This window comes from Calidris pugnax, unplaced genomic scaffold (genome assembly GCF_001431845.1).
Source record: "Calidris pugnax isolate Ruff unplaced genomic scaffold, ASM143184v1 scaffold219, whole genome shotgun sequence".
NCBI lineage: Eukaryota > Metazoa > Chordata > Aves > Charadriiformes > Scolopacidae > Calidris > Calidris pugnax.
Window position 1 is genome coordinate 16,384,785 of NW_015094507.1, and position 18,416 is coordinate 16,403,200.

The 18,416-nt window shown below is 41.8% G+C and overlaps 1 long non-coding RNA gene across 1 annotated transcript; it reads right to left on the reverse strand.

Moving 5' to 3' along the window:
- Positions 1–391: 391 nt before the first annotated feature.
- LOC106901638 lies at positions 392–7,401 on the reverse strand. Its single transcript, XR_001414336.1, has 4 exons — positions 7,349–7,401; positions 5,391–5,504; positions 1,544–1,623; positions 392–871 (listed from the first exon to the last, which is right to left on the reverse strand). It is a non-coding gene; the product is annotated as an uncharacterized LOC106901638 (long non-coding RNA).
- Between the last annotated feature and the right edge of the window lie 11,015 nt (positions 7,402–18,416).

Here is an 18,416-nt window from a genome sequence, read left to right on the forward strand (position 1 = left end):
CCAGTGTAGCCCCTCAAGCACTATAAAACTGGTCCCCTGGGCCACACCTCTGGGTCATGATGGATCCTCTCAGGGTGACAGCAATGTTCGCCTTACCCTGTCAGAAAAGGAGAGATGAGCTGATGAGAGCATAGCCATTTTATCATTGCTGGGGTCCATATCAACCTGCTTGGAGCAGGTTAGGATGCTCCTTCTTAGAGCTACACTTACACAGGTGCTGCATTTGTATAGTGTTTTGCACCATGGGCTCTTCAACTCTTAGACATCAAAGACACTATAATTTTTCTACTGATGATGATGATGATGATGCATTTGTTGCTTTTCACTCAAGAAAAGGTTGCTAGATTGTCACTACGAGAAGTAACAGATGGAAAACAGAGTTATTTTCCCATTCTCTGATTTTAATTCCCCTCCTGCAGAAAATTGTCTACAGGATCCCCAGTCATACGTCTGCTAACTAATCCATAAGCAAAGATGATGTATAATTAGAGTCACTGGCATTTAAGTTATCTTTTAGTGCAGGATTTAGCTGAAAACAAACATGCTTATTTTTCATTGTTTAGAATACTGCAATGTTTGACTACAACTTTAAAATTAAAATTAACTGGAATAAAATTATAAGGAAATCTTTTTTTTATATTGATGTACAGACAGCTGCAGGTGCAAATTGTTAATAACCAATTTGCACCATGTGTAAATCCCTTTCTTGATCAAAATTAGAATAAATAACAATATTTAAAAATTTAAACATTCACAGGCAGAGCCCTTTTAAAGCTTTTGTACACAACAGCTTCATATTCTCAAGTTGTTCTGGTTGTTCACGTTGTTCATGAAGTTCCTGAAGTTCATTTTTCACTGTTCAGCCATGTCCCTAAAAAAAAAAACCACAACAAAACCGTTAACCAAATGTTAGGTCAGCCTGTGTCCAGACAATGACTGTGAAGTTCTGCAACAGTGCTCTTTTTGAAACTCTTCATTATTAAGGCACCACTGATAAAAAGTAACTGTCCTGCAATATCTCAAATCTACTGACGTCTGTTATAAATTTCCCCTTTCTGCACTGGAACAAAAGACCCAGCGCTGCACTTCAAGGAATTGAATTCCATAGCCAGGCAGCTTAATTTGCCAATTCACTTGATCCATAAAACATAGTCTACACACATGGACCATATTATAGGCATTTCAAAGGTGAATGAAAAAGAGCAGTCTAGTGCACAAGGAACATAGGATGAAGCCGTGTCCTGCAAAGCTTTTTCTAAACAAGTACCAAATCTTAAAATTAACCCACCACTGTAATAAATGGTCTCGGTCAGATACAAAATGACCCACAATCAGGCCAAAGCAAGGCCAGCTCTGTTGAAGCTCAGTGTAACAGAAACGCCCCTGCTCCAGAAAAGAAATGGTTGCTTGTGAAGTGAAATTAAATGAAATATTAGCACTTAAACATAGACAAAACCACCTGGAATGAAAACCTGCTTTAAGTTCATGGCAGCTTCATACAGAAAACATACAGAAAACGGAAAAGCCTGGTTTAATTACTTACCAGAAAGTTGAAAGATCAGAGAAGCTCACTTTATAATGACATCTTCTGGAAAATAAAAACATTCCCCATTCAAAAAACAGCTGAGGAAAAAAATTCAAGACAATTTCAGTTAGAAAAGTCAACAACAACTCAGAATTGAGATTGAGAAATATGAAGATAGATAGTACTGCTTTATGAACAGCATTAAAATGGCTTGAGAAAAGAAGGCATTGCTAATAAGACTGCACCTGCTGGTAAACTATTCTAGATGGTCTGCAGATACGCAAGAGCCACAAACTTGTGGAACCCAGGTCAGCCCTTTATTAAGAGAAGGACTGTTTTGACAACTGTATAGCAAATTAATTGATTTGGTTTCCCACATATATTGCCTCCTGCAATGGAAATGTTACCTTTTCCTGTATACAGTGCAGAGAGCTCGAGGATGATAATGAATATCAAGCCAACATTTCTCTCAGTGGCTGGTTTTCCAAATGCGGACAGGCACTAAACAAGTCTCCCTCCTTCCCCAGGAGGCTGCTTAGAGAAATAGATGGTAGTAGGATTCGTGCTATGTTGCTTAAGGAATAGGGAACAGATGGAGAAAATTTAATTCCCAGGGCCTGTGGCTGCTAGGGGATTCCCCCGTGCCACTTAAGTCTTTGAAATAAGGCAAGAAAGTTTCCCAAACCACTGAAAGTAAAATTTTGCTCCCTACTAACTTTCCTATATATTCTAAAGAAAAATCTTTCAGCAGAGAAAATATTTCTCTGCAGCAGATATAACAACTGCCCCAGATCTGCAGAGCAATCCCATGGTGTACACTGTGGTTGTCCTGCCAATTTCCTTTTTAGCTAAATCACGAAAGGACGAGATGCCAGCCACAAGAGAGCATATTATTCTGATGTTTGGCACTTACGTGTGGAGAATATTAACTGATCCCTTTTATTGATTAATTGCACCTTTTAATGCCATTAGGGAAAGGGTTAGGTTATAGATTTCTGCTGAATGGGACAGGCAAGTGGCACACAGGGCCAATAATTCACCCAGCTTGCAGGGGTGTCAACAGCTGTGCCACTGTACAGATGTGGAGCACAGTAGAAGATAATTGTGTTCGTAGTCACGGGAAGAGAAACACATAGACAGTGCTGCTTTGAAGAAAACAATTCTATTTTGACCATGGTAAATACAGTTATTATTGATGACAGTTGGCTGCTGGATTGAAACGTCTCACTTGAACCCTGAAAGCCAGCAGGACGTGGCCAGGATAGCTGAGGGGTCACCAACATGACGAGCTCAGACAAGCGTGGCTGTCCTGAGGCTGATGGGGTGATGTCTAGGGACACAGCGGTCCCCTCTGACCAGCCTCCTGCCAGGCAGGGCTGCTGCTCATTTCCGTGTGAGCAACTGCAAATGCAAGTCTTGGGGGTGCAACCCGGAGAGGGTTGAAGAGGAGTCAACAGATACCAAAGGCTTATTTTTAAAGCCATGGGGCCTCTTTTCCTTCTCTCTTCTGCCCTCTAATTTCCAGCGGATCACTAAGAGAACAAATCAAGATAATGTTTAAACTGCGATTTAAGCCAAGGCAGAAGAAAAAGTGACCAAAGTAGTGCTTGGGGCCTTTTGGCTAACGGAGCAGTTAGCTGCTCTTTTGTTGACTCAGCTTAAAAGAGTAAAAAATGTTTGTGTTTATTTTAGGAAAACATCAAAGCCGCATCCTTCCAATCCTGACTGTAGCCTCTAGGTACTTCAGTGATTACTGCAGCAGCAGCTCTTTTTTGATCTGGCTGAGCCAATAACACTGAACTTGTTCCTTGAAATAGTTTAGCTTCTCTGGTCTTTCCTCCTCCATCCTATCCTGTCACCGAGCAGAAGGCAGCTGCACCCCTTGAACCTAAAGTTCTTGCAAAGACCTATGTATTTGCAAGTTCCAGGTCCCAGTGTGGAGCTGGAAGGGGACGGGGAGGAATTTAATCATATTATAAATACCCCTGCAGGAGAAGCAGATTTATGTAGCATTAAGATATAATCACTCCTCTTTTGACCAGCTTCTTCTCACTTCACCTGCTCCAGCCACTCAGAAACTGGCCAGCCCCACCGAAGAGGGTCCTTTGAAGGCTATATCAAACCAAGGATGTAAACTAGAGGCACAGCCCCCTCCTGAGAACGTGCTTTGAGGTGCTCCCTTCATTTCTAGCAAAACCTCACCCTACACAAGGCCCCCTTGCCTACGTGCCTTGCTCACTGCCAAAATCAGGTGGTGGTGTCCACCAAAACCAGCACAAACCCCAGCTTGTGGCATAACCCTTGTGGAAAGCACTGACACACAACTCACGGGCATGAGGTCCTGCACAAACGCCTTTCACCCACCGCTGTGCCCCAGTCCCACAGAGGGGTGGCCGAGTGGCACAGGGCAGGGGGCACACAGTCCCCCACCAACCCCGCAGAGGGGGTGAGGGACTGAGAGCTGGCCCTCTTAGGGAGAATTTGAGCAAAGACAGACAGGCAAACATTTCATGAAAGGAGACATGCAGCATTTAACCTTATGCCTGTCTCCACGCACAGAGACTATTTATCAGTTTGTCCCTTCTCCGGCACAGCCAGGCACACAGGCATCCTCAGGGGATGTCCCCTGGAGTGTCACAGGACAGTCCAGGCTCAGAGAGAAGGGGTCTGCAGGGACAAGGGAGATGGAGAGAGGTGAGAGCTGTTTGGCTCCTTCTCTTGCGATGCTGGCTGACTGCATAGGAAAATCAACCTGCACCACGAAAAAGGAGAAGTGCAAATTACCTTTTTGTTTCACAAACAAGGAGGGAGAGGCAAGACAAACTATGCTGCTCTCAGGTCCAATTCCTTCCTTGTATACTTCCTGGGGCAATGCAGTTATGTGCCTGCCTAATAGCCTAGTCTAGCTCCAGGTAAGCAGTCATTAGTTTTCTTAGGAAATGCTCTAGCAGTAAGACACAAAAAGTGGGTAAAATTATTCAGCTATTAGTACTGAAGTGCATATATATGGAGAGATGTATATATACACACATATAAATATATGTACAGGGTACACACACTCACACATACATATAGCTTCATAAAAATTGATAGATCTGGTGCCACTTTCTGTAGGGGGTGGGATAGAAAGAAAGGAAAGGGGGGGGAGTACGTGAATTTAATAAGCTCAGACATAATTGCCATGAGTAAATGTTAATGCATAGGGATGAACTTTTTTTTTAACTTTATACATATTAATAGGTTCTCTCTTTGAGAAAGAATGACATCAGACATTGATAAATTTGACAGAAGTGAAAGGAAAAAATGGTTGCACTATTAGGAACACTCCTGAGGTGGTGTTGAACGGTGTCTTTGATACATCAGCCTTCAGTCTCTGAGCACATTCATATTAACTCACGTGTACACCCAGAATTCAAATGAGCTGCTTCTTTAGATGCTGACTTTCAGCAGCAGTCCCACCAGACGGGCTGGAATCAAGCTCACAGTTTCAGAGTGTGGTATACTATAATTTTCTCAGTACAGTTTGTGCCTACTGACTCTCTCAGAAGATTAGAGAAGAAGGCAGCATACAGCAGATCGTTAAAGATCCACACAAGGCTGAAGGGTGAAAAAAAAATCTTCAATGAACACACTGTTCCACGCACAGACATTCTTCTACGCCAAGAGATCCGTGCATGACTGTGTATTTAATATTGCTGGAAACAGAGAGATGAGAAATTGCTTGGAATGGATTCACTTAAAGGCAAGCAAGGGCTAACCATTGATGTCTGAATGCCTCAGTGATGTCTGAATCCTGGTGCATCGCCACAACATGGATGTTCTTTATAACCCTTCAAGAACCCACTGTGAAAACAGCACTACACACCTGCAATGTATGTATTTGTCTGGAAACTTCATACCAGTATGATAACTGTCCATGAATCTTCCAGTAAAGCCAGAATACCCAGGTGCATCACATGGTTTAGGATTCACAGTGAGCCTAGGAATAAATAAAAAGCTGAAGTCATGCATCTTTTTCTCATTATCCCATTGCTTTTAAGAACAAGACAAGGGAAGGCTGGGTTTTTAAGATGCAAGCTAATATTACTGACATACGTTTCTGGGCAGCTTCAAACCAAAAAAAAAACCCAAAAAGAGAGGAAAATATTTGGGAAGTGGAAAAGGAGGCAGTCATGGAAAATGAATTCATAAAGAGAAGAAACAGAAATGAGTAAATATGTGTTAGATAACAAGGGTCTATAAGGGAAGAAAAGGGAACACGGAATGGAAAAAATGGAAGCTAAGAAATTGTTAAATGATTGGATGCTATAAAGGAATATATCATATAAAGTATTGTACTTCAATCTATTAGGAAATTTTATTTTGAAATCTGTTTTCACAGAAACTTCAGGTATTCAGTGAGATTTCTGTAATAATATCTCCTTTCAACAGACAATAAGAAAAGCAAAATTCTTTAACAAAAAGTCAAATATTCAAATAGTCACCTTTTTCCCCTCCTTTGTCCCATCAGCATGCAAGCACTCTTTTTTTAGACACATGGATACAGAAATAAGATATAAATATCCACATTTCTGTTCATCACATAAGAAAACATAATTGGTTCCATATTCATTTTTTGTCTGGTTTCATTAGATAGTTAAAAATATTTGTTTGCATTTTTTTCTTTCAAAAATGTCAACATCTCCTTTTGGTAAGCAAATGTAGGACATCATCTATATTTTTATATTTATTTTTTTTTTCGGATGTCAGTCATGAGACTGTTGGCAAATTAATTTGCATGTATAGCCAAGATGATGAGTGCCAGTAACAAACATTAGCTCTTATGTGCAAAAACCAAGCATTTCAGTCAGCTGAAGACAAACAGTCTTTACCAGATCTACTGTATATTTGAATCTCTCAATGCCTACTATCACAGCATGCCTAGTAGTTAAAGATAATTAAAGTGATAATATTCCTGTTAACTGTGGGGAAATTGCACCTACCATCAGACTGCTTAGAATAACTAAAATAAACTGGGAGAAGCATTGAGCAGACTGCATGCTCCTGCTGGCTGAGGGAAGCGTCACAACCTCCTCCTGTCATCAGTGAAATAAAGCAGAGCCCTCCTATTTTACAGGGCAGAGGCCACAGACTAATAGACCAACCATTTTACTGACCACTCTGTTCTTCTTCATAATCAGGTGGACCTCTTTCCCTGTTTTTCACCCCTGTCTGAAGCAGCTCCCTTTCCAATAACGTTTCTCTTTAGGGAAGATACTCCAACTGCTTACTTGTCCTTTGAATAGCTATTAAGCACTTAACACGTTTTATCTTCTTTTAAAACAACCCAGTGTCTTCAAGCCTATTCAAGGTGGAACCTGAGATTTCCCTCACCTCATCAGCATCATCAACATCAGCATTTTAGGAAAGCAGCACCGTCTAAAGAGCAGATTGCTTCTGAATGACAGAAAAAATGACAGATACGCAGAAATTCAATAATTTAAGAGTTCCTCTTCCTACAAAACAATGCACTTCCTGTAATGGACAGAGAGGTGCTTTGTTTAACTGGCAATGATCACTTTTATTCTGAGCTGGCAATAATCTGCAACAACAAATACGTCCAAGCGTTTTACTCATCCATGGACACTCATTTTCCTCCTCCTGCAGATAACCATTCTTTATATGTGTCCAGTGGCTAAAAGCCAAGAAACTCATTTTACGCTTGATAATTCGTTGCTAATCAGCGCTAATCTGTTTGGGAAAACATCTATAGCTCAAGCACAAAGAGAGTGGTGACTTGTCCATCACTGAGCACAGTACCATGAGCTCCTCCATGGGACCTACCTGGAGGTTCACTCGCTGGCTGCAAGTGGCTTCACACCAAGAACCGACAAGACATTGGTGCTTTTCGAAACCTGGACATGTAAAATAAAAGTGAGAAATGAATCCAGGTGCTATTTGCACCAATTTCACTATTCATATCTCTCAGAACAGTAGGCACTACTAGTACAGGTTTAGCACTGCCAAGCTTGTGGGAGGCTGGTTTGGTCCTACTGAGACCCACTCAACTGAAAAAAAATAATTGTGAGAGCTTTGTAAGGGAGGTACACATCACGCCAGGTTTGCTTTGAAATTATGGCACTTGAATTTCCACTGGGCAAATATCCATCACCCCAACATTTTATATGGGCAATAATTAGGACAAAATTCATATACTGCAGTCCACAAACACAACCCTGGAAAATGCAGCTTCCCCGTAAAAACAAATGTAGACTGGTGAGGGAATGAAGGCAAAATACCCCAAACTTAGTGAAATCAACCAATGGATGGCTTCCAAACCCTGGGAAGGCCCTCAGACAACAAATATTGATTTTACTTCATGCAAAAATAAGGTTTATGTCACTGCTGCAAAATTCCTCTTCTGATTTTTTCCTGTAGGCTTGGAGCCATACGTTTCTGTGGAACACAGCAAAGGCGCTATTAAGCTCCTCTGTGAGACCAGGCTCTGCCCATGCCAGGACTCTCTCTGGCAGGGGCACTGCAGGGAGGGGAGCCAGGGCACGAACAGGCTGAGGATGCTCCTGCATCCCACCCTTCAGCCCAGAGCTCCATTTGGAGCTGAGGTGGCTGAGGCATGTCTCAGCTCAGCTTGACGGCTCCGTAGGGTGGTTATTCAAATGAGATGTTGTCCCAGTCTCGCCTGGAACGTCTGCGTGACAGCATTTCCCACCCACATCTATTTTTTTTTTATCCATTCAAAATAAGACAGCATGAGCCTCCGAGAAACCTGTCTGTAAAATAAAGGTCTGCATTAAAGCCAGGTAGGAAAAGCTATCCTTCTGACAAGCAGTCATTATTTGGAGGTGCATCTATCTCTCAGGGAATCGGTTACGTGCCAGAAACTGAGAAACAATCCCGTACAAACAGCAACATTAGGGGAATCTTAAGGTTGAAATTTAAGCACTAAAAAGACAGAGTGCACCTCAGGAAAAGCTAGATTAGCTACCTTATCTCTGCCTGCAAGCATACATGCAATATTACAGCCCTTAATTAAACAGACATGTTTTCTCTCTGACAGAACAAATCAGATGGTCTTCTAGATTTTCTGTGTTTAGCATATATTAACAATTTGTCTCTTCACTGTGTGTCCATCATTTAATTAGCATAAAAGTCCCCTAGCCCTCTGTTCGCTTGCTTGTCTTTATAGTACATCCTCTTATCTCAAAGGTACTTATTTTAATAATTTCATCAAAACAGTTGTACAACGCATTCAACAAGACATTTTTCCCGTTAGAGACAGATGTACTTCTTAGCAATAATTCATTACTTATTACCTCGCAAGCTGTTTTTCAGACAAATAAACTCACAATTCCATTACCAGTATCTTTTAATGATGTTTCTGTTTCAGATTGCTTTATCTTCGGAGTCTAATCCAAATTTCACTGAACTTTCCCATTAATTTGAGAGATCTGAAGGCTCTGTTCTTCATTTTCCAAGCAGCTGCCCTCAATGCACATCTCAGGAAAATCTGTATACTATTTATCCAATGAGACGTTTTAAAATAAAAAGGAAAATATTTCTTTAACATCAAAATGCCTCTCTAATGAGCAAAACATCCTGCAGAGGTTTCTCACTAGTTAGCTGAGAGCATGTCCTAGAACACAGTAAGTGAAAGAAACTTGCACATTGAATAATAAATGGGAGCGGGTGTTTTCAGAGATTATTTTAGAGCACAGCACAAATGAATTTCATATGCAGACTTGCAAAATCATCATACTGGGCAAATTTGAAATCTCTTTCAAAATGCTAATGTTAAGAATGAGAAGAGACAGTACTACAAGAAAGAGTTAGAAGAATAAGGTGGATTTCTGGGCTGTGCACTGCCTATCCCACAGTCCTAAACACGACTGTGGATCTTGGAGGATTTCCTGCTGAGGGAGGCTGTCTGCAAAAAGGGACATAGCTCTGAGAAGTAGAGGCTGTGTAGAGTGACCCTTCTTCTGCAATACTCAGTACTCAGCGTATTTCTGGGCGTGGGAACCCTGGAGGACATTCCGAAAATCCTATCCTATTTTAGTAAGTGCTTGACCTTGTTGTGAATTTTTCAACCACAAATCTCCCCAATCTCATCTAACTTTGTTAAATTGATTGGTGTAAGCTATGAGCACGTGCCAAATCGAACTGGGATGCTCCTGTGATAAAAGTGGTGATCAGATAATACCAAAGTGGAATATTCCATTTAGGCATGAAGCAGAACCCCCAATACCCCTCCGGTCCATGCTTCTCCTTAATAATTATAACGTCAGCTATGAAATTTCACTAGCCCATCATGATCCGTTTTTGAAAAAAAATTCTAAAAATTGGAAAGAATACCCGAGAACTTTGCCATGCTAAAAATTCACCTGTATTTTACCCCTTGATTTTCTCCTCTCATTTTTCTCCAAACTTACCATTTCTGTTTTGTTTTGCTGTTGAGTAAGTACATTACACGATTTCAATGATATTTTGGGAAGAGTAAATGGGAGATTTAAAAAATAAAGTACTTTAAGCATTAATTTTAGTTAGTATGTTGAATTAAGTTAGGAATACTGAGTACTAGGCCCTCATTGTACTGAAATTCATACTAAGAGAAAGGAAGAGTTACCCTGAGGGCGCCACAGGAGGAGGGATATCCATGCTTATTCAAATATTAAAAATAGTAAAATATTAATTATCTATAGTGAATTTATTTTTTTTTTCTACAGGGGAGACTGGTGATTGACCTTCTGGAAATTAGAAATTGAGAGGACCTATTACACAACTGATTTTCTTTCCTTGTCACTACAAACTTGTTCCTTATATTTTCCTCTCTAATGATTTATTCAACAGTTTTTTTTTTTAAAAAAGACATGTCATTCTTTCCTGTCCTTTCAGAAAAGAATGAAGAGATTTAACCAAGAGAAAAAAGTGAGATACTGTATTTCTGTCTTATCAATACCAGAAACTCATCCTAATTAGGATTACACCTATACTGACTCCACAGCTCTTCCTGTTTCCATAAAACTATTCGCAAATTGCATACATTTCCATATTTGATCTGCATTAATATTAAAATCCTCCTAAAGTTTCTGGAAAGATTTACATGTTTTATCATCAGATAAATCCTTTATTATCTTGTACTGAAAGTTCATTCTTCTTTAAAATGTAATAAATATTTAATTTGAACAAACAAAGCAAAAGCAATGAAGGAAAAGAGGTGCCCCACGGAAAGAGAAACACGGAGGTTGAATTTACAATCGCATTTGCTCTCTGCATAAAAATTTCCAGAGTCAATACCAAATAGAAAGAAAAAAAAAAAAAAGTAGCAAATACAAAATCTCATATGTAGAAGGCAGAAGAGATACCAGGTTATTATCCTCAAGCATCACATTACCCATGCACTGCTATATTGGAGGGACAAGTAGCAGAAGAGACAGGATATTGCTGTGTCTGCTTGAGACAGAATGCAAGAGGAGGGTGGACGGCACGACGGGGCCAAACAGGCAGCAAACTCACCAGTAACATTGGCAATAAGAGGTGATAAGCGCAACTCAGAATGTTTTGGATTTTGTTTCCCAGGAGCTGTAAGGTGTTGAAAGGTTTTATTTATTTATGGTAAATCCTTTGGAGCTGTAAATCTCGCAAGACATTGCTCAGCAGATCAGAGGTTCTTCAAGAACATCGTATCTTGTGTTGCTTCAGCACTTTCCATGTTACCTGCTTCCCAAGAAGAGTGTGTGGGCAGGGGTTTGCAGGGAGGGAGACCTTAATAAAAGAACAGAGGGGAAGAGGGGAAGAATAAGAAGCTCTTCTCCTAGATACTGCGCGAACATACTACAAGAGTGGAAAAAGAGTTTCAATAGATTTAAAGGGAGATAACTTTAAAAGTTGTTGGGTTGGTGTCTGAGGCAAATTTCATTGTCGTTAAACAGAGCCTAGATCTAAACTACTTTATCGCCCAGAATATACACTGCAACAGCTGCTGATCTGGCTCCTGATCCTCCCAAGCAGTTTACTCCTACAGTAAAAAAAGAAATTTCATCTTTATCTTATTTGGCTATCTCTCTTTTCATCTCTGCTGCACCTTGCGATCCCCATCTCTCCGCCATCCGTCAGTGAGACAGGCCAGGGAAATACAGAACCACTGGTACTTACAACGCTTGAAACTCCTGGATAAATCATGAGAGAACATGCTATAGGGAACAACTTTGCAGCAACAAGGAAATAAAATCAATTTTATAATAGGTCTTCTCAAATTCTAATTTCCATAGGGTCAATCCTCAGTCATTCCCATAGAAAACTCTACCCGAGAGGGAGGGAAAGAGAAAAATTGACTGAGGTCCCCCTCTGAGAACATTTGACTTCTTCCTCGGAGGTAAGGAATTTGCTCCCCACGCTCCTTGGTGCAATGGTGGGGGGATTAGTCTCCAACTCCATTAAATTTTACCAGAGCCACAGGGGACTATGCAATCTCTGGCTCTTTTCTAAATGATAGTTTGCTCAAAAGGCCTCCTGCTACACTTGAAATATAGGACAGGTGTTGCCACATTAGCTACAGACCCACGCAGAGAACCCAGCAACAGAGGAGCAGGGCAGTGCCACGGAGCCCATAGATTTTCTTACTTCATAACCAACACAGAAAAAGAGGTTTTCTCAGACTAAGATTATATGGAAAAAGCAGTTCTACTGTTAACATTAAAACTAAAGTTTTAGGTTGAGAGTGTCCTGTTTTCTAGCATTAAAAACTAGCACTCTGAAAACATCCGTGCATCACACAGTGCAACGCTGAGTTTTAACACAAATCTTTTTCTCATATAACACCCCACCAAGCAACTGTATTTTTAGGATCGCTATCTGCAGGACAAATAATCTTTATCCTGTCACAAGTCTTGCCTGCTCCAGGAGTTTGCTTCATGTGATATCTTCCTCCTGCTATTTCCATTTCAGAGCAAGCCCTCTTACCTCCTCCCACTCCACCGAAGTGCGTGTGTTACTGCAGCCAGAAGTACGGGGAAGTCACTGATGTTGTCATATTTATGGAAACACTGTGCAGATGACTCACCATGCTGACAACCTAAAACTCCTTTTTTGCCATAGGCTGTTTTTTTTTTTTTATTTGGTACCTGCATTTCCTCCTCCCTTGCCACTTCCCAAAAGTCAAAGTAAATGGACGTGCCCATGAGTCACTCTTTGTGTGCAACAGTGGTTATCAGAAATTTTGCCATGGGCAAATGGTTTTGGTTAAAGTCACTGGGTTTTGCATTGAAGTCCCCAGGATTAATTTTTCCCTTCATACCTGCAAAGAAGGAAACGTTCCATATCACTATCATTCATCAAGTCAGTGATTTCACGTGGGTAAAATGGTGGGCATGAATCTTATTACCACAGTGGTTCCTTTAAGCCTCTGTAGTGGAATAAAAGGGCATCAAACCATATATGAATAATAGCTGTGGTCTTTGAGGTCCCTCTGTTCTACTCATATAAATGGAACATCAGCAGAAATTATTGTCAGGTCAGGAAATTCTAAGGGTCAAATCCTCAGCAGATGTGGACTGCTATCACTCTAGGAAAAAAAAAAATAATCATCACGTATGCCACTTTGAGATTTGACTTTAGGAAGCGTTTATCTTACCATGCTTCACTTATGAGGAACTTGCACATAAAAATGAAACTGCATCTCAGAGTCAGGTACAAGGATCAGTTTTACATGAACAATTAGATATGACAAAATGATACCAAACAAAATTCAGGGATGTTGAATTCCCAAGTAGTTTATCTTAAAGAACATGCAAAGATGTGTTTCACTGGAATAGGATGTTGTCTGGAGATAACATCAAAGCTAACACAATGCCACTGCTGCTACCATTCAAAAAACTCTATTTACAGTTAGAAAGATAAACTGGGCACATGAGAAAGGTAACCCACAATCTAAAATTAAGTAGTTTGCAGTATCCAGTTAAATTAAATGAGTAGCAGTACAATCTGAGAAAATATGGCATTCATTTCATGCCTATTATATAGATGGCTATTGGTGCTTGCTATGATTATAAAATCACACTTCAGATGCTCACATCTCTCCAGTTTTCAACTCTTCCAAGAGTTATAGCTCTGGCAGTTCTCTATGGTACAAAAATACTGCACAGCTTCTTGCAATTTCCTGAGACGCTGCACCTGCAATATATTCATACTAATTGCTCCAAACTCACTCGTAGAGATGACAAAAGAAGCTGAATGGCAAATCAGTTTTTTCATGCAAAGGAAACATAATAGTTTTATAATACACTGTAAGTTTTAAACCTGCAGGTTAAGTATTTGCTTAATTATTTAGGGATAGGTTGCACTTCTGCTCCACCCCCTCTACAAGAGTTAGCCTGTCTCTGCACCATGCCAGGAGAAGCGAGGGGGAAGATCTTAGACTCAGGATTTTCCTTCCTTCCTCTCTTCACATCTCTCCCTTTCCCCTTACAACAAATGCAATATTGCTTCTAATGCCTCTGCTCATCCACTTACCACTAGTATTTTCAGAAACAGGCTATTTCAGCCAAATATGTTGTGGAGCAAATAGAGGAAGAGTAGGGCAATATGGACTCCCATGTTTCTTGCACAGGCAGTTGAATTCAACACAGATACTACAAATCTTGTAAATCAGAACTTTTTCTTGTTAAGAGATTTTATTTCAGACCCTATCAGCAGAATGGCAGTAAAAAGAATGGTTCTGCAACAAAATCAAAGGTATGATGAGAGAACTACTTATCTCTGCAACAACAGACGCAGTAAGATGCATCAATGCTATCAAAAAATCTCCTTTGGCTCAAAACATTGAAGCTTGTGTTTTTTTAAAATCGAAGAACCAATTAGAAGACTGACCTCTGGATTTGTGTGGATGTTTAATCCAGTAGTTGTGATTTGTTGTCTGCAGCACACAGAGTCATTAAATTTGTCTAAAGGAACTACATTTGAAAAATGATCAAAAGTTATGAACCATGGTTTAAATTTTCAAAAGAATCTAAGTCATTCAAGGGTCCAATTTCCATTTGCACTTCCTAGGTAGTAATTAGGCTTTACAGAATTAAGCAATGCAACACCTCACTCATAGGCCTGATCCTACCGTATAAAATACTCACACAAATTTTCCATGGATAGGTACCTAAGTGCAGGGTCAACAAAAAGGTGCTGATCAGGGCATGGACCAAACGAGCAAGAAGTAAATTTCAGCAAGAAGGGACAGTGTTCATACATGTCCAGAGAGACAGAGCCTCTGTTCAAAGCCGTTAAACTCCTAAATAATCTCAGCCACTTGCATGATACAAAACACAGGGTTCCCATTTTTAAAGACTGATAGTGGTAGCCCAGGAGAAGTGAGAGCTTTGGAATTAAACCATGCCCTGAAGGTGTTGGGGACAGGGTCAAACTGCTCTTTGTGCCCAAACAGTAGCCAGAGCTTGCATTCAAACCAGCGCCCCAAGTCAGTGTCCCAACACCCACCTTCCTGTGGGGTGGGAAAAAATATCTCACCAACACGAGAGCTGCTCCCCTTCATAGAAATAGCTTGATATGCAGAGGACTGAGGGTAGAAGGACTGGCTTTAATCCCAGCAATTAGGAAATTTATCCAAGATTGGAGTTGAAGTCCACATCTGATAGGTATCACTGCTCCAGACCAGGGATCTGAACCTGGGTCTTCTACCTATCTCTCACAGCTACCATTTTCTAAGAGCATATTTTGGCCATGCTGGTGACACTAGGCCCATAGTGAAGACAGTCCCATTTTGAAGCCTTCAAGGCTTTAGGCCACAACAGTCCTTGAGGTAGATCTCAATATTTCGGTGATTTTGGACAGCAAAATCTTGAGCATATGCAGAATTTAACATGCTAAACTAATAGTCAGGAGGTAAGTGACAGCTGAGGAGTAATTATGCCAATGGTACCTGAACGCTGGGCCAAGGTGATATCTACATTGTGCAGTGGATTATGGTGGAAAAAAAAAAGCTCTGAGCTGACTTTCAGAGTACATCCACAGAGTTCAGCACAGCACCACGCAGAGACACTCACCTGGGTCTCAAAGGCAGCCTAGCCTTTTTGGTATGGCAGAACATGCATTATTAAATTCAATCCCTGTTTCTCAGCAGAGCTAATTAGTTCAGGTGCAGCTCAACACTGCTATAATTACACTCCATCTGCTTCCAGAGCTAGCTAGTTTGGGTGCTGAGAGCTCGGAAATTTCTCTACAGTACCCCCTCATGGGAGGGGGCACGATGCTATTATGTCCTTAGGCGTGAAAAGAGATGGATTGACACGTTGGTCCCTTTGATGACGCAGGCCTTAGGGCCTAAATCCTGCCGAGTTAAATCCTCCCAAGGGACAGATTTTTTTAAGACGTTTAAATAGCTAAAGCCCCAGATATGGCCCCAGTGTGGTTTTTTTTGAAAAATGGCTCATAAGCACTAAGTGGTTTTTTGGGTGGTAAATGACTTCGTGCAGCAGCATGGCAGTGGGCCCCGTGTCAGGCCCCCGACCGAGGCAGCCTGTTGCAGGGCCCCGGCTCCTACCCAAACTTTGATGGCTTTACTGGCTTGCAATCCAGCACGTAAGTGTTAAGACTCATTTGGGCTACACAAGAAAATATCAAGCCTGTCTGCCTCTCAAGAAATGGATAGTGGTGGCTGAGATGAAGGCTAATTTAGCATGCTGCATTTGCTCCCCTTAAAATGAAGCCTTGATCCGAAGCCTATTTCAGCGAATGGAGTGTCTCTCCTCAATGTCAGTTCTTACTGGATCAGGCCCTGAATTCGTGGCGTGGAGCAATTAGTACGAAATAGATTAGGCAACAACTTCCTTTATTCAGTCGTACAAGTTATTTCAAGATGAACTGATTGCCTGCATTTGTTTTGTGCAGGCAGCGAAAGCATCAATACCAACAACACCGGCATTAATCAACACAGAATTATTTCCTCGCTCTCGCAGGTATTTTGCTTCATATCACTTTACCAAGGCTGTCAGGTACCATCTGCAGCTTCCAGTACAACACAGAAATGCCACAGCACGTTTTTCCTGACACTGGAGTCATCCATATGCATCTGCCCCGTGACCTTTCTGGCAGCACGCTCAAAGGAGAACATTTTTGGGGACCACATGGACCCCACAGCACGGTCTCACCCCCCCCGTTGTGTTTCACCACACGTCACGTCGGTAGCGTATATATGTACTGGTGGGTGAGTGTGTGTCCAGAGACACTGTGGTTTGCTTCCACGTGTGTCACGCAGGCATGAATGACACCTGCACCCAACAGCATGGTGTCTGTGTGGGCATCTCTGTCACCACCATCAATATTTTGACTCACCACCCTGCTGTCAGTGCCAGCTACACCTCTGCTCACCTTCTGCTTTCCAGGGGCACTGGCTAAGGCTACTGAGACTTCAGTTTTGGCTGAAACCCAATCGGTTGTCACTTCTTTAACCAATACGAGGGCATGGGTTTGCTCAATGATTTTGGAAGGTGACAAACGAAGCTGCCCTGAGCCACCCGCTCCTGGGAGAGGAGCTCTGCATTTCTGCTCTTGGTCAGCCACTGTTACTGCCAAGCGACTCTCTCAGGGTGCAGACAGCCTCTAATGCCTCCTCAGACATTAAATAGAATCATAGAATCATAGAATCACAGAATCATTCAGGTTGGAAGTGACCCTTGGGATCATCGAGTCCAACCATCTACCCTACTCTACAAAGTCCTCCCCTACGCCATATCCCTCAGTACCCCATCTAAACATCCCTTAAACACATCCAGGGATGGTGACTCAACCACCTCCCTGGGCAGCCTATTCCAATGCCTGACCACTCTTTCTGTGAAAAATTCCTTCCTAATGTTCAGTTTAAACTTACCCTGTTGGAATATTTAAAATCTGGTGCCTACTACTGGTGTGTATTCAATGTATTCAGCGCCGCCTTTCAGTCCTATTCCTCTCACTGCAGGTCTCTGACTGTACCATGAGAATTAAGGGGTTTACATGGGTTTTGGTACCCAAAATGCCCGTCTGAGCCCAGATGTGTGCCCCAGCTCGCCAGCCATCCCTACCACTACCCTTCAACCCCAGCTGCACCACCTCACAGCCCCAGGCTTGGATCTCCCAGGGAACTTAGGCTCTGCTACTCACACCCCACTGCATACCCCCCATCAATGGCAGCAGACTGCCTCCAGGAAAATCCGAACCGAAAGGCAGTAATTAGCGATGGAGAGGTGGTGAGGAACAGGTATAAGTGAGCATTTTTGCCCATTTCAGTGCAAGGCTAGCAGTTTAACTCAAAGCATCCCCTGCAGCGGTTTAGCCTGTTAGTGCCTGACTTTGTACTGAAAAGAAGAGGGAGGACTCGCAGGCAGTCACAGCAGAGAGGCATTTTGAGAAGCTACCTCCACTCAGTTACCTCATCTAGGCTGAGCAGTGTGTGTGAGTGACTCGAGCCTGTACATTCGAGCAGGTAAGTTAAAACCACTGGCAATTAAATATAACCCCCCTGGCTTTGCAGTGGGATGATGGAGGAGATGTCGTAGGAGTGATGAGTCTCAGCTAAGAGGCAGAAGCTCACAGCTGAAAGACAGGACAGGACTATAGAGTAAGCTGGACACAAGAACCTGCGGTCAGGGAGCCCTCAGACCTGAAGCCCAGCACTCAGGTGTTGGTCAAAAAGCCCTCTTAGACATGACCATAGTTTATTCAGGAAGCCCCATGAGTCCCATATTCAGCTCCCCTGAATGACTAAAGGGCCAAAGTCAAATGCAGCTGCTGCAAAATTTTCCAGAAGTCACAATTTCATTTTTTAATTTGCCTTTTTCCTCTTGTTTCCCCCCCCCCCTTCTTTATCATTTTGAAACCTCCTGTCTGTGCAAAAAGAGAGGTTGCAATT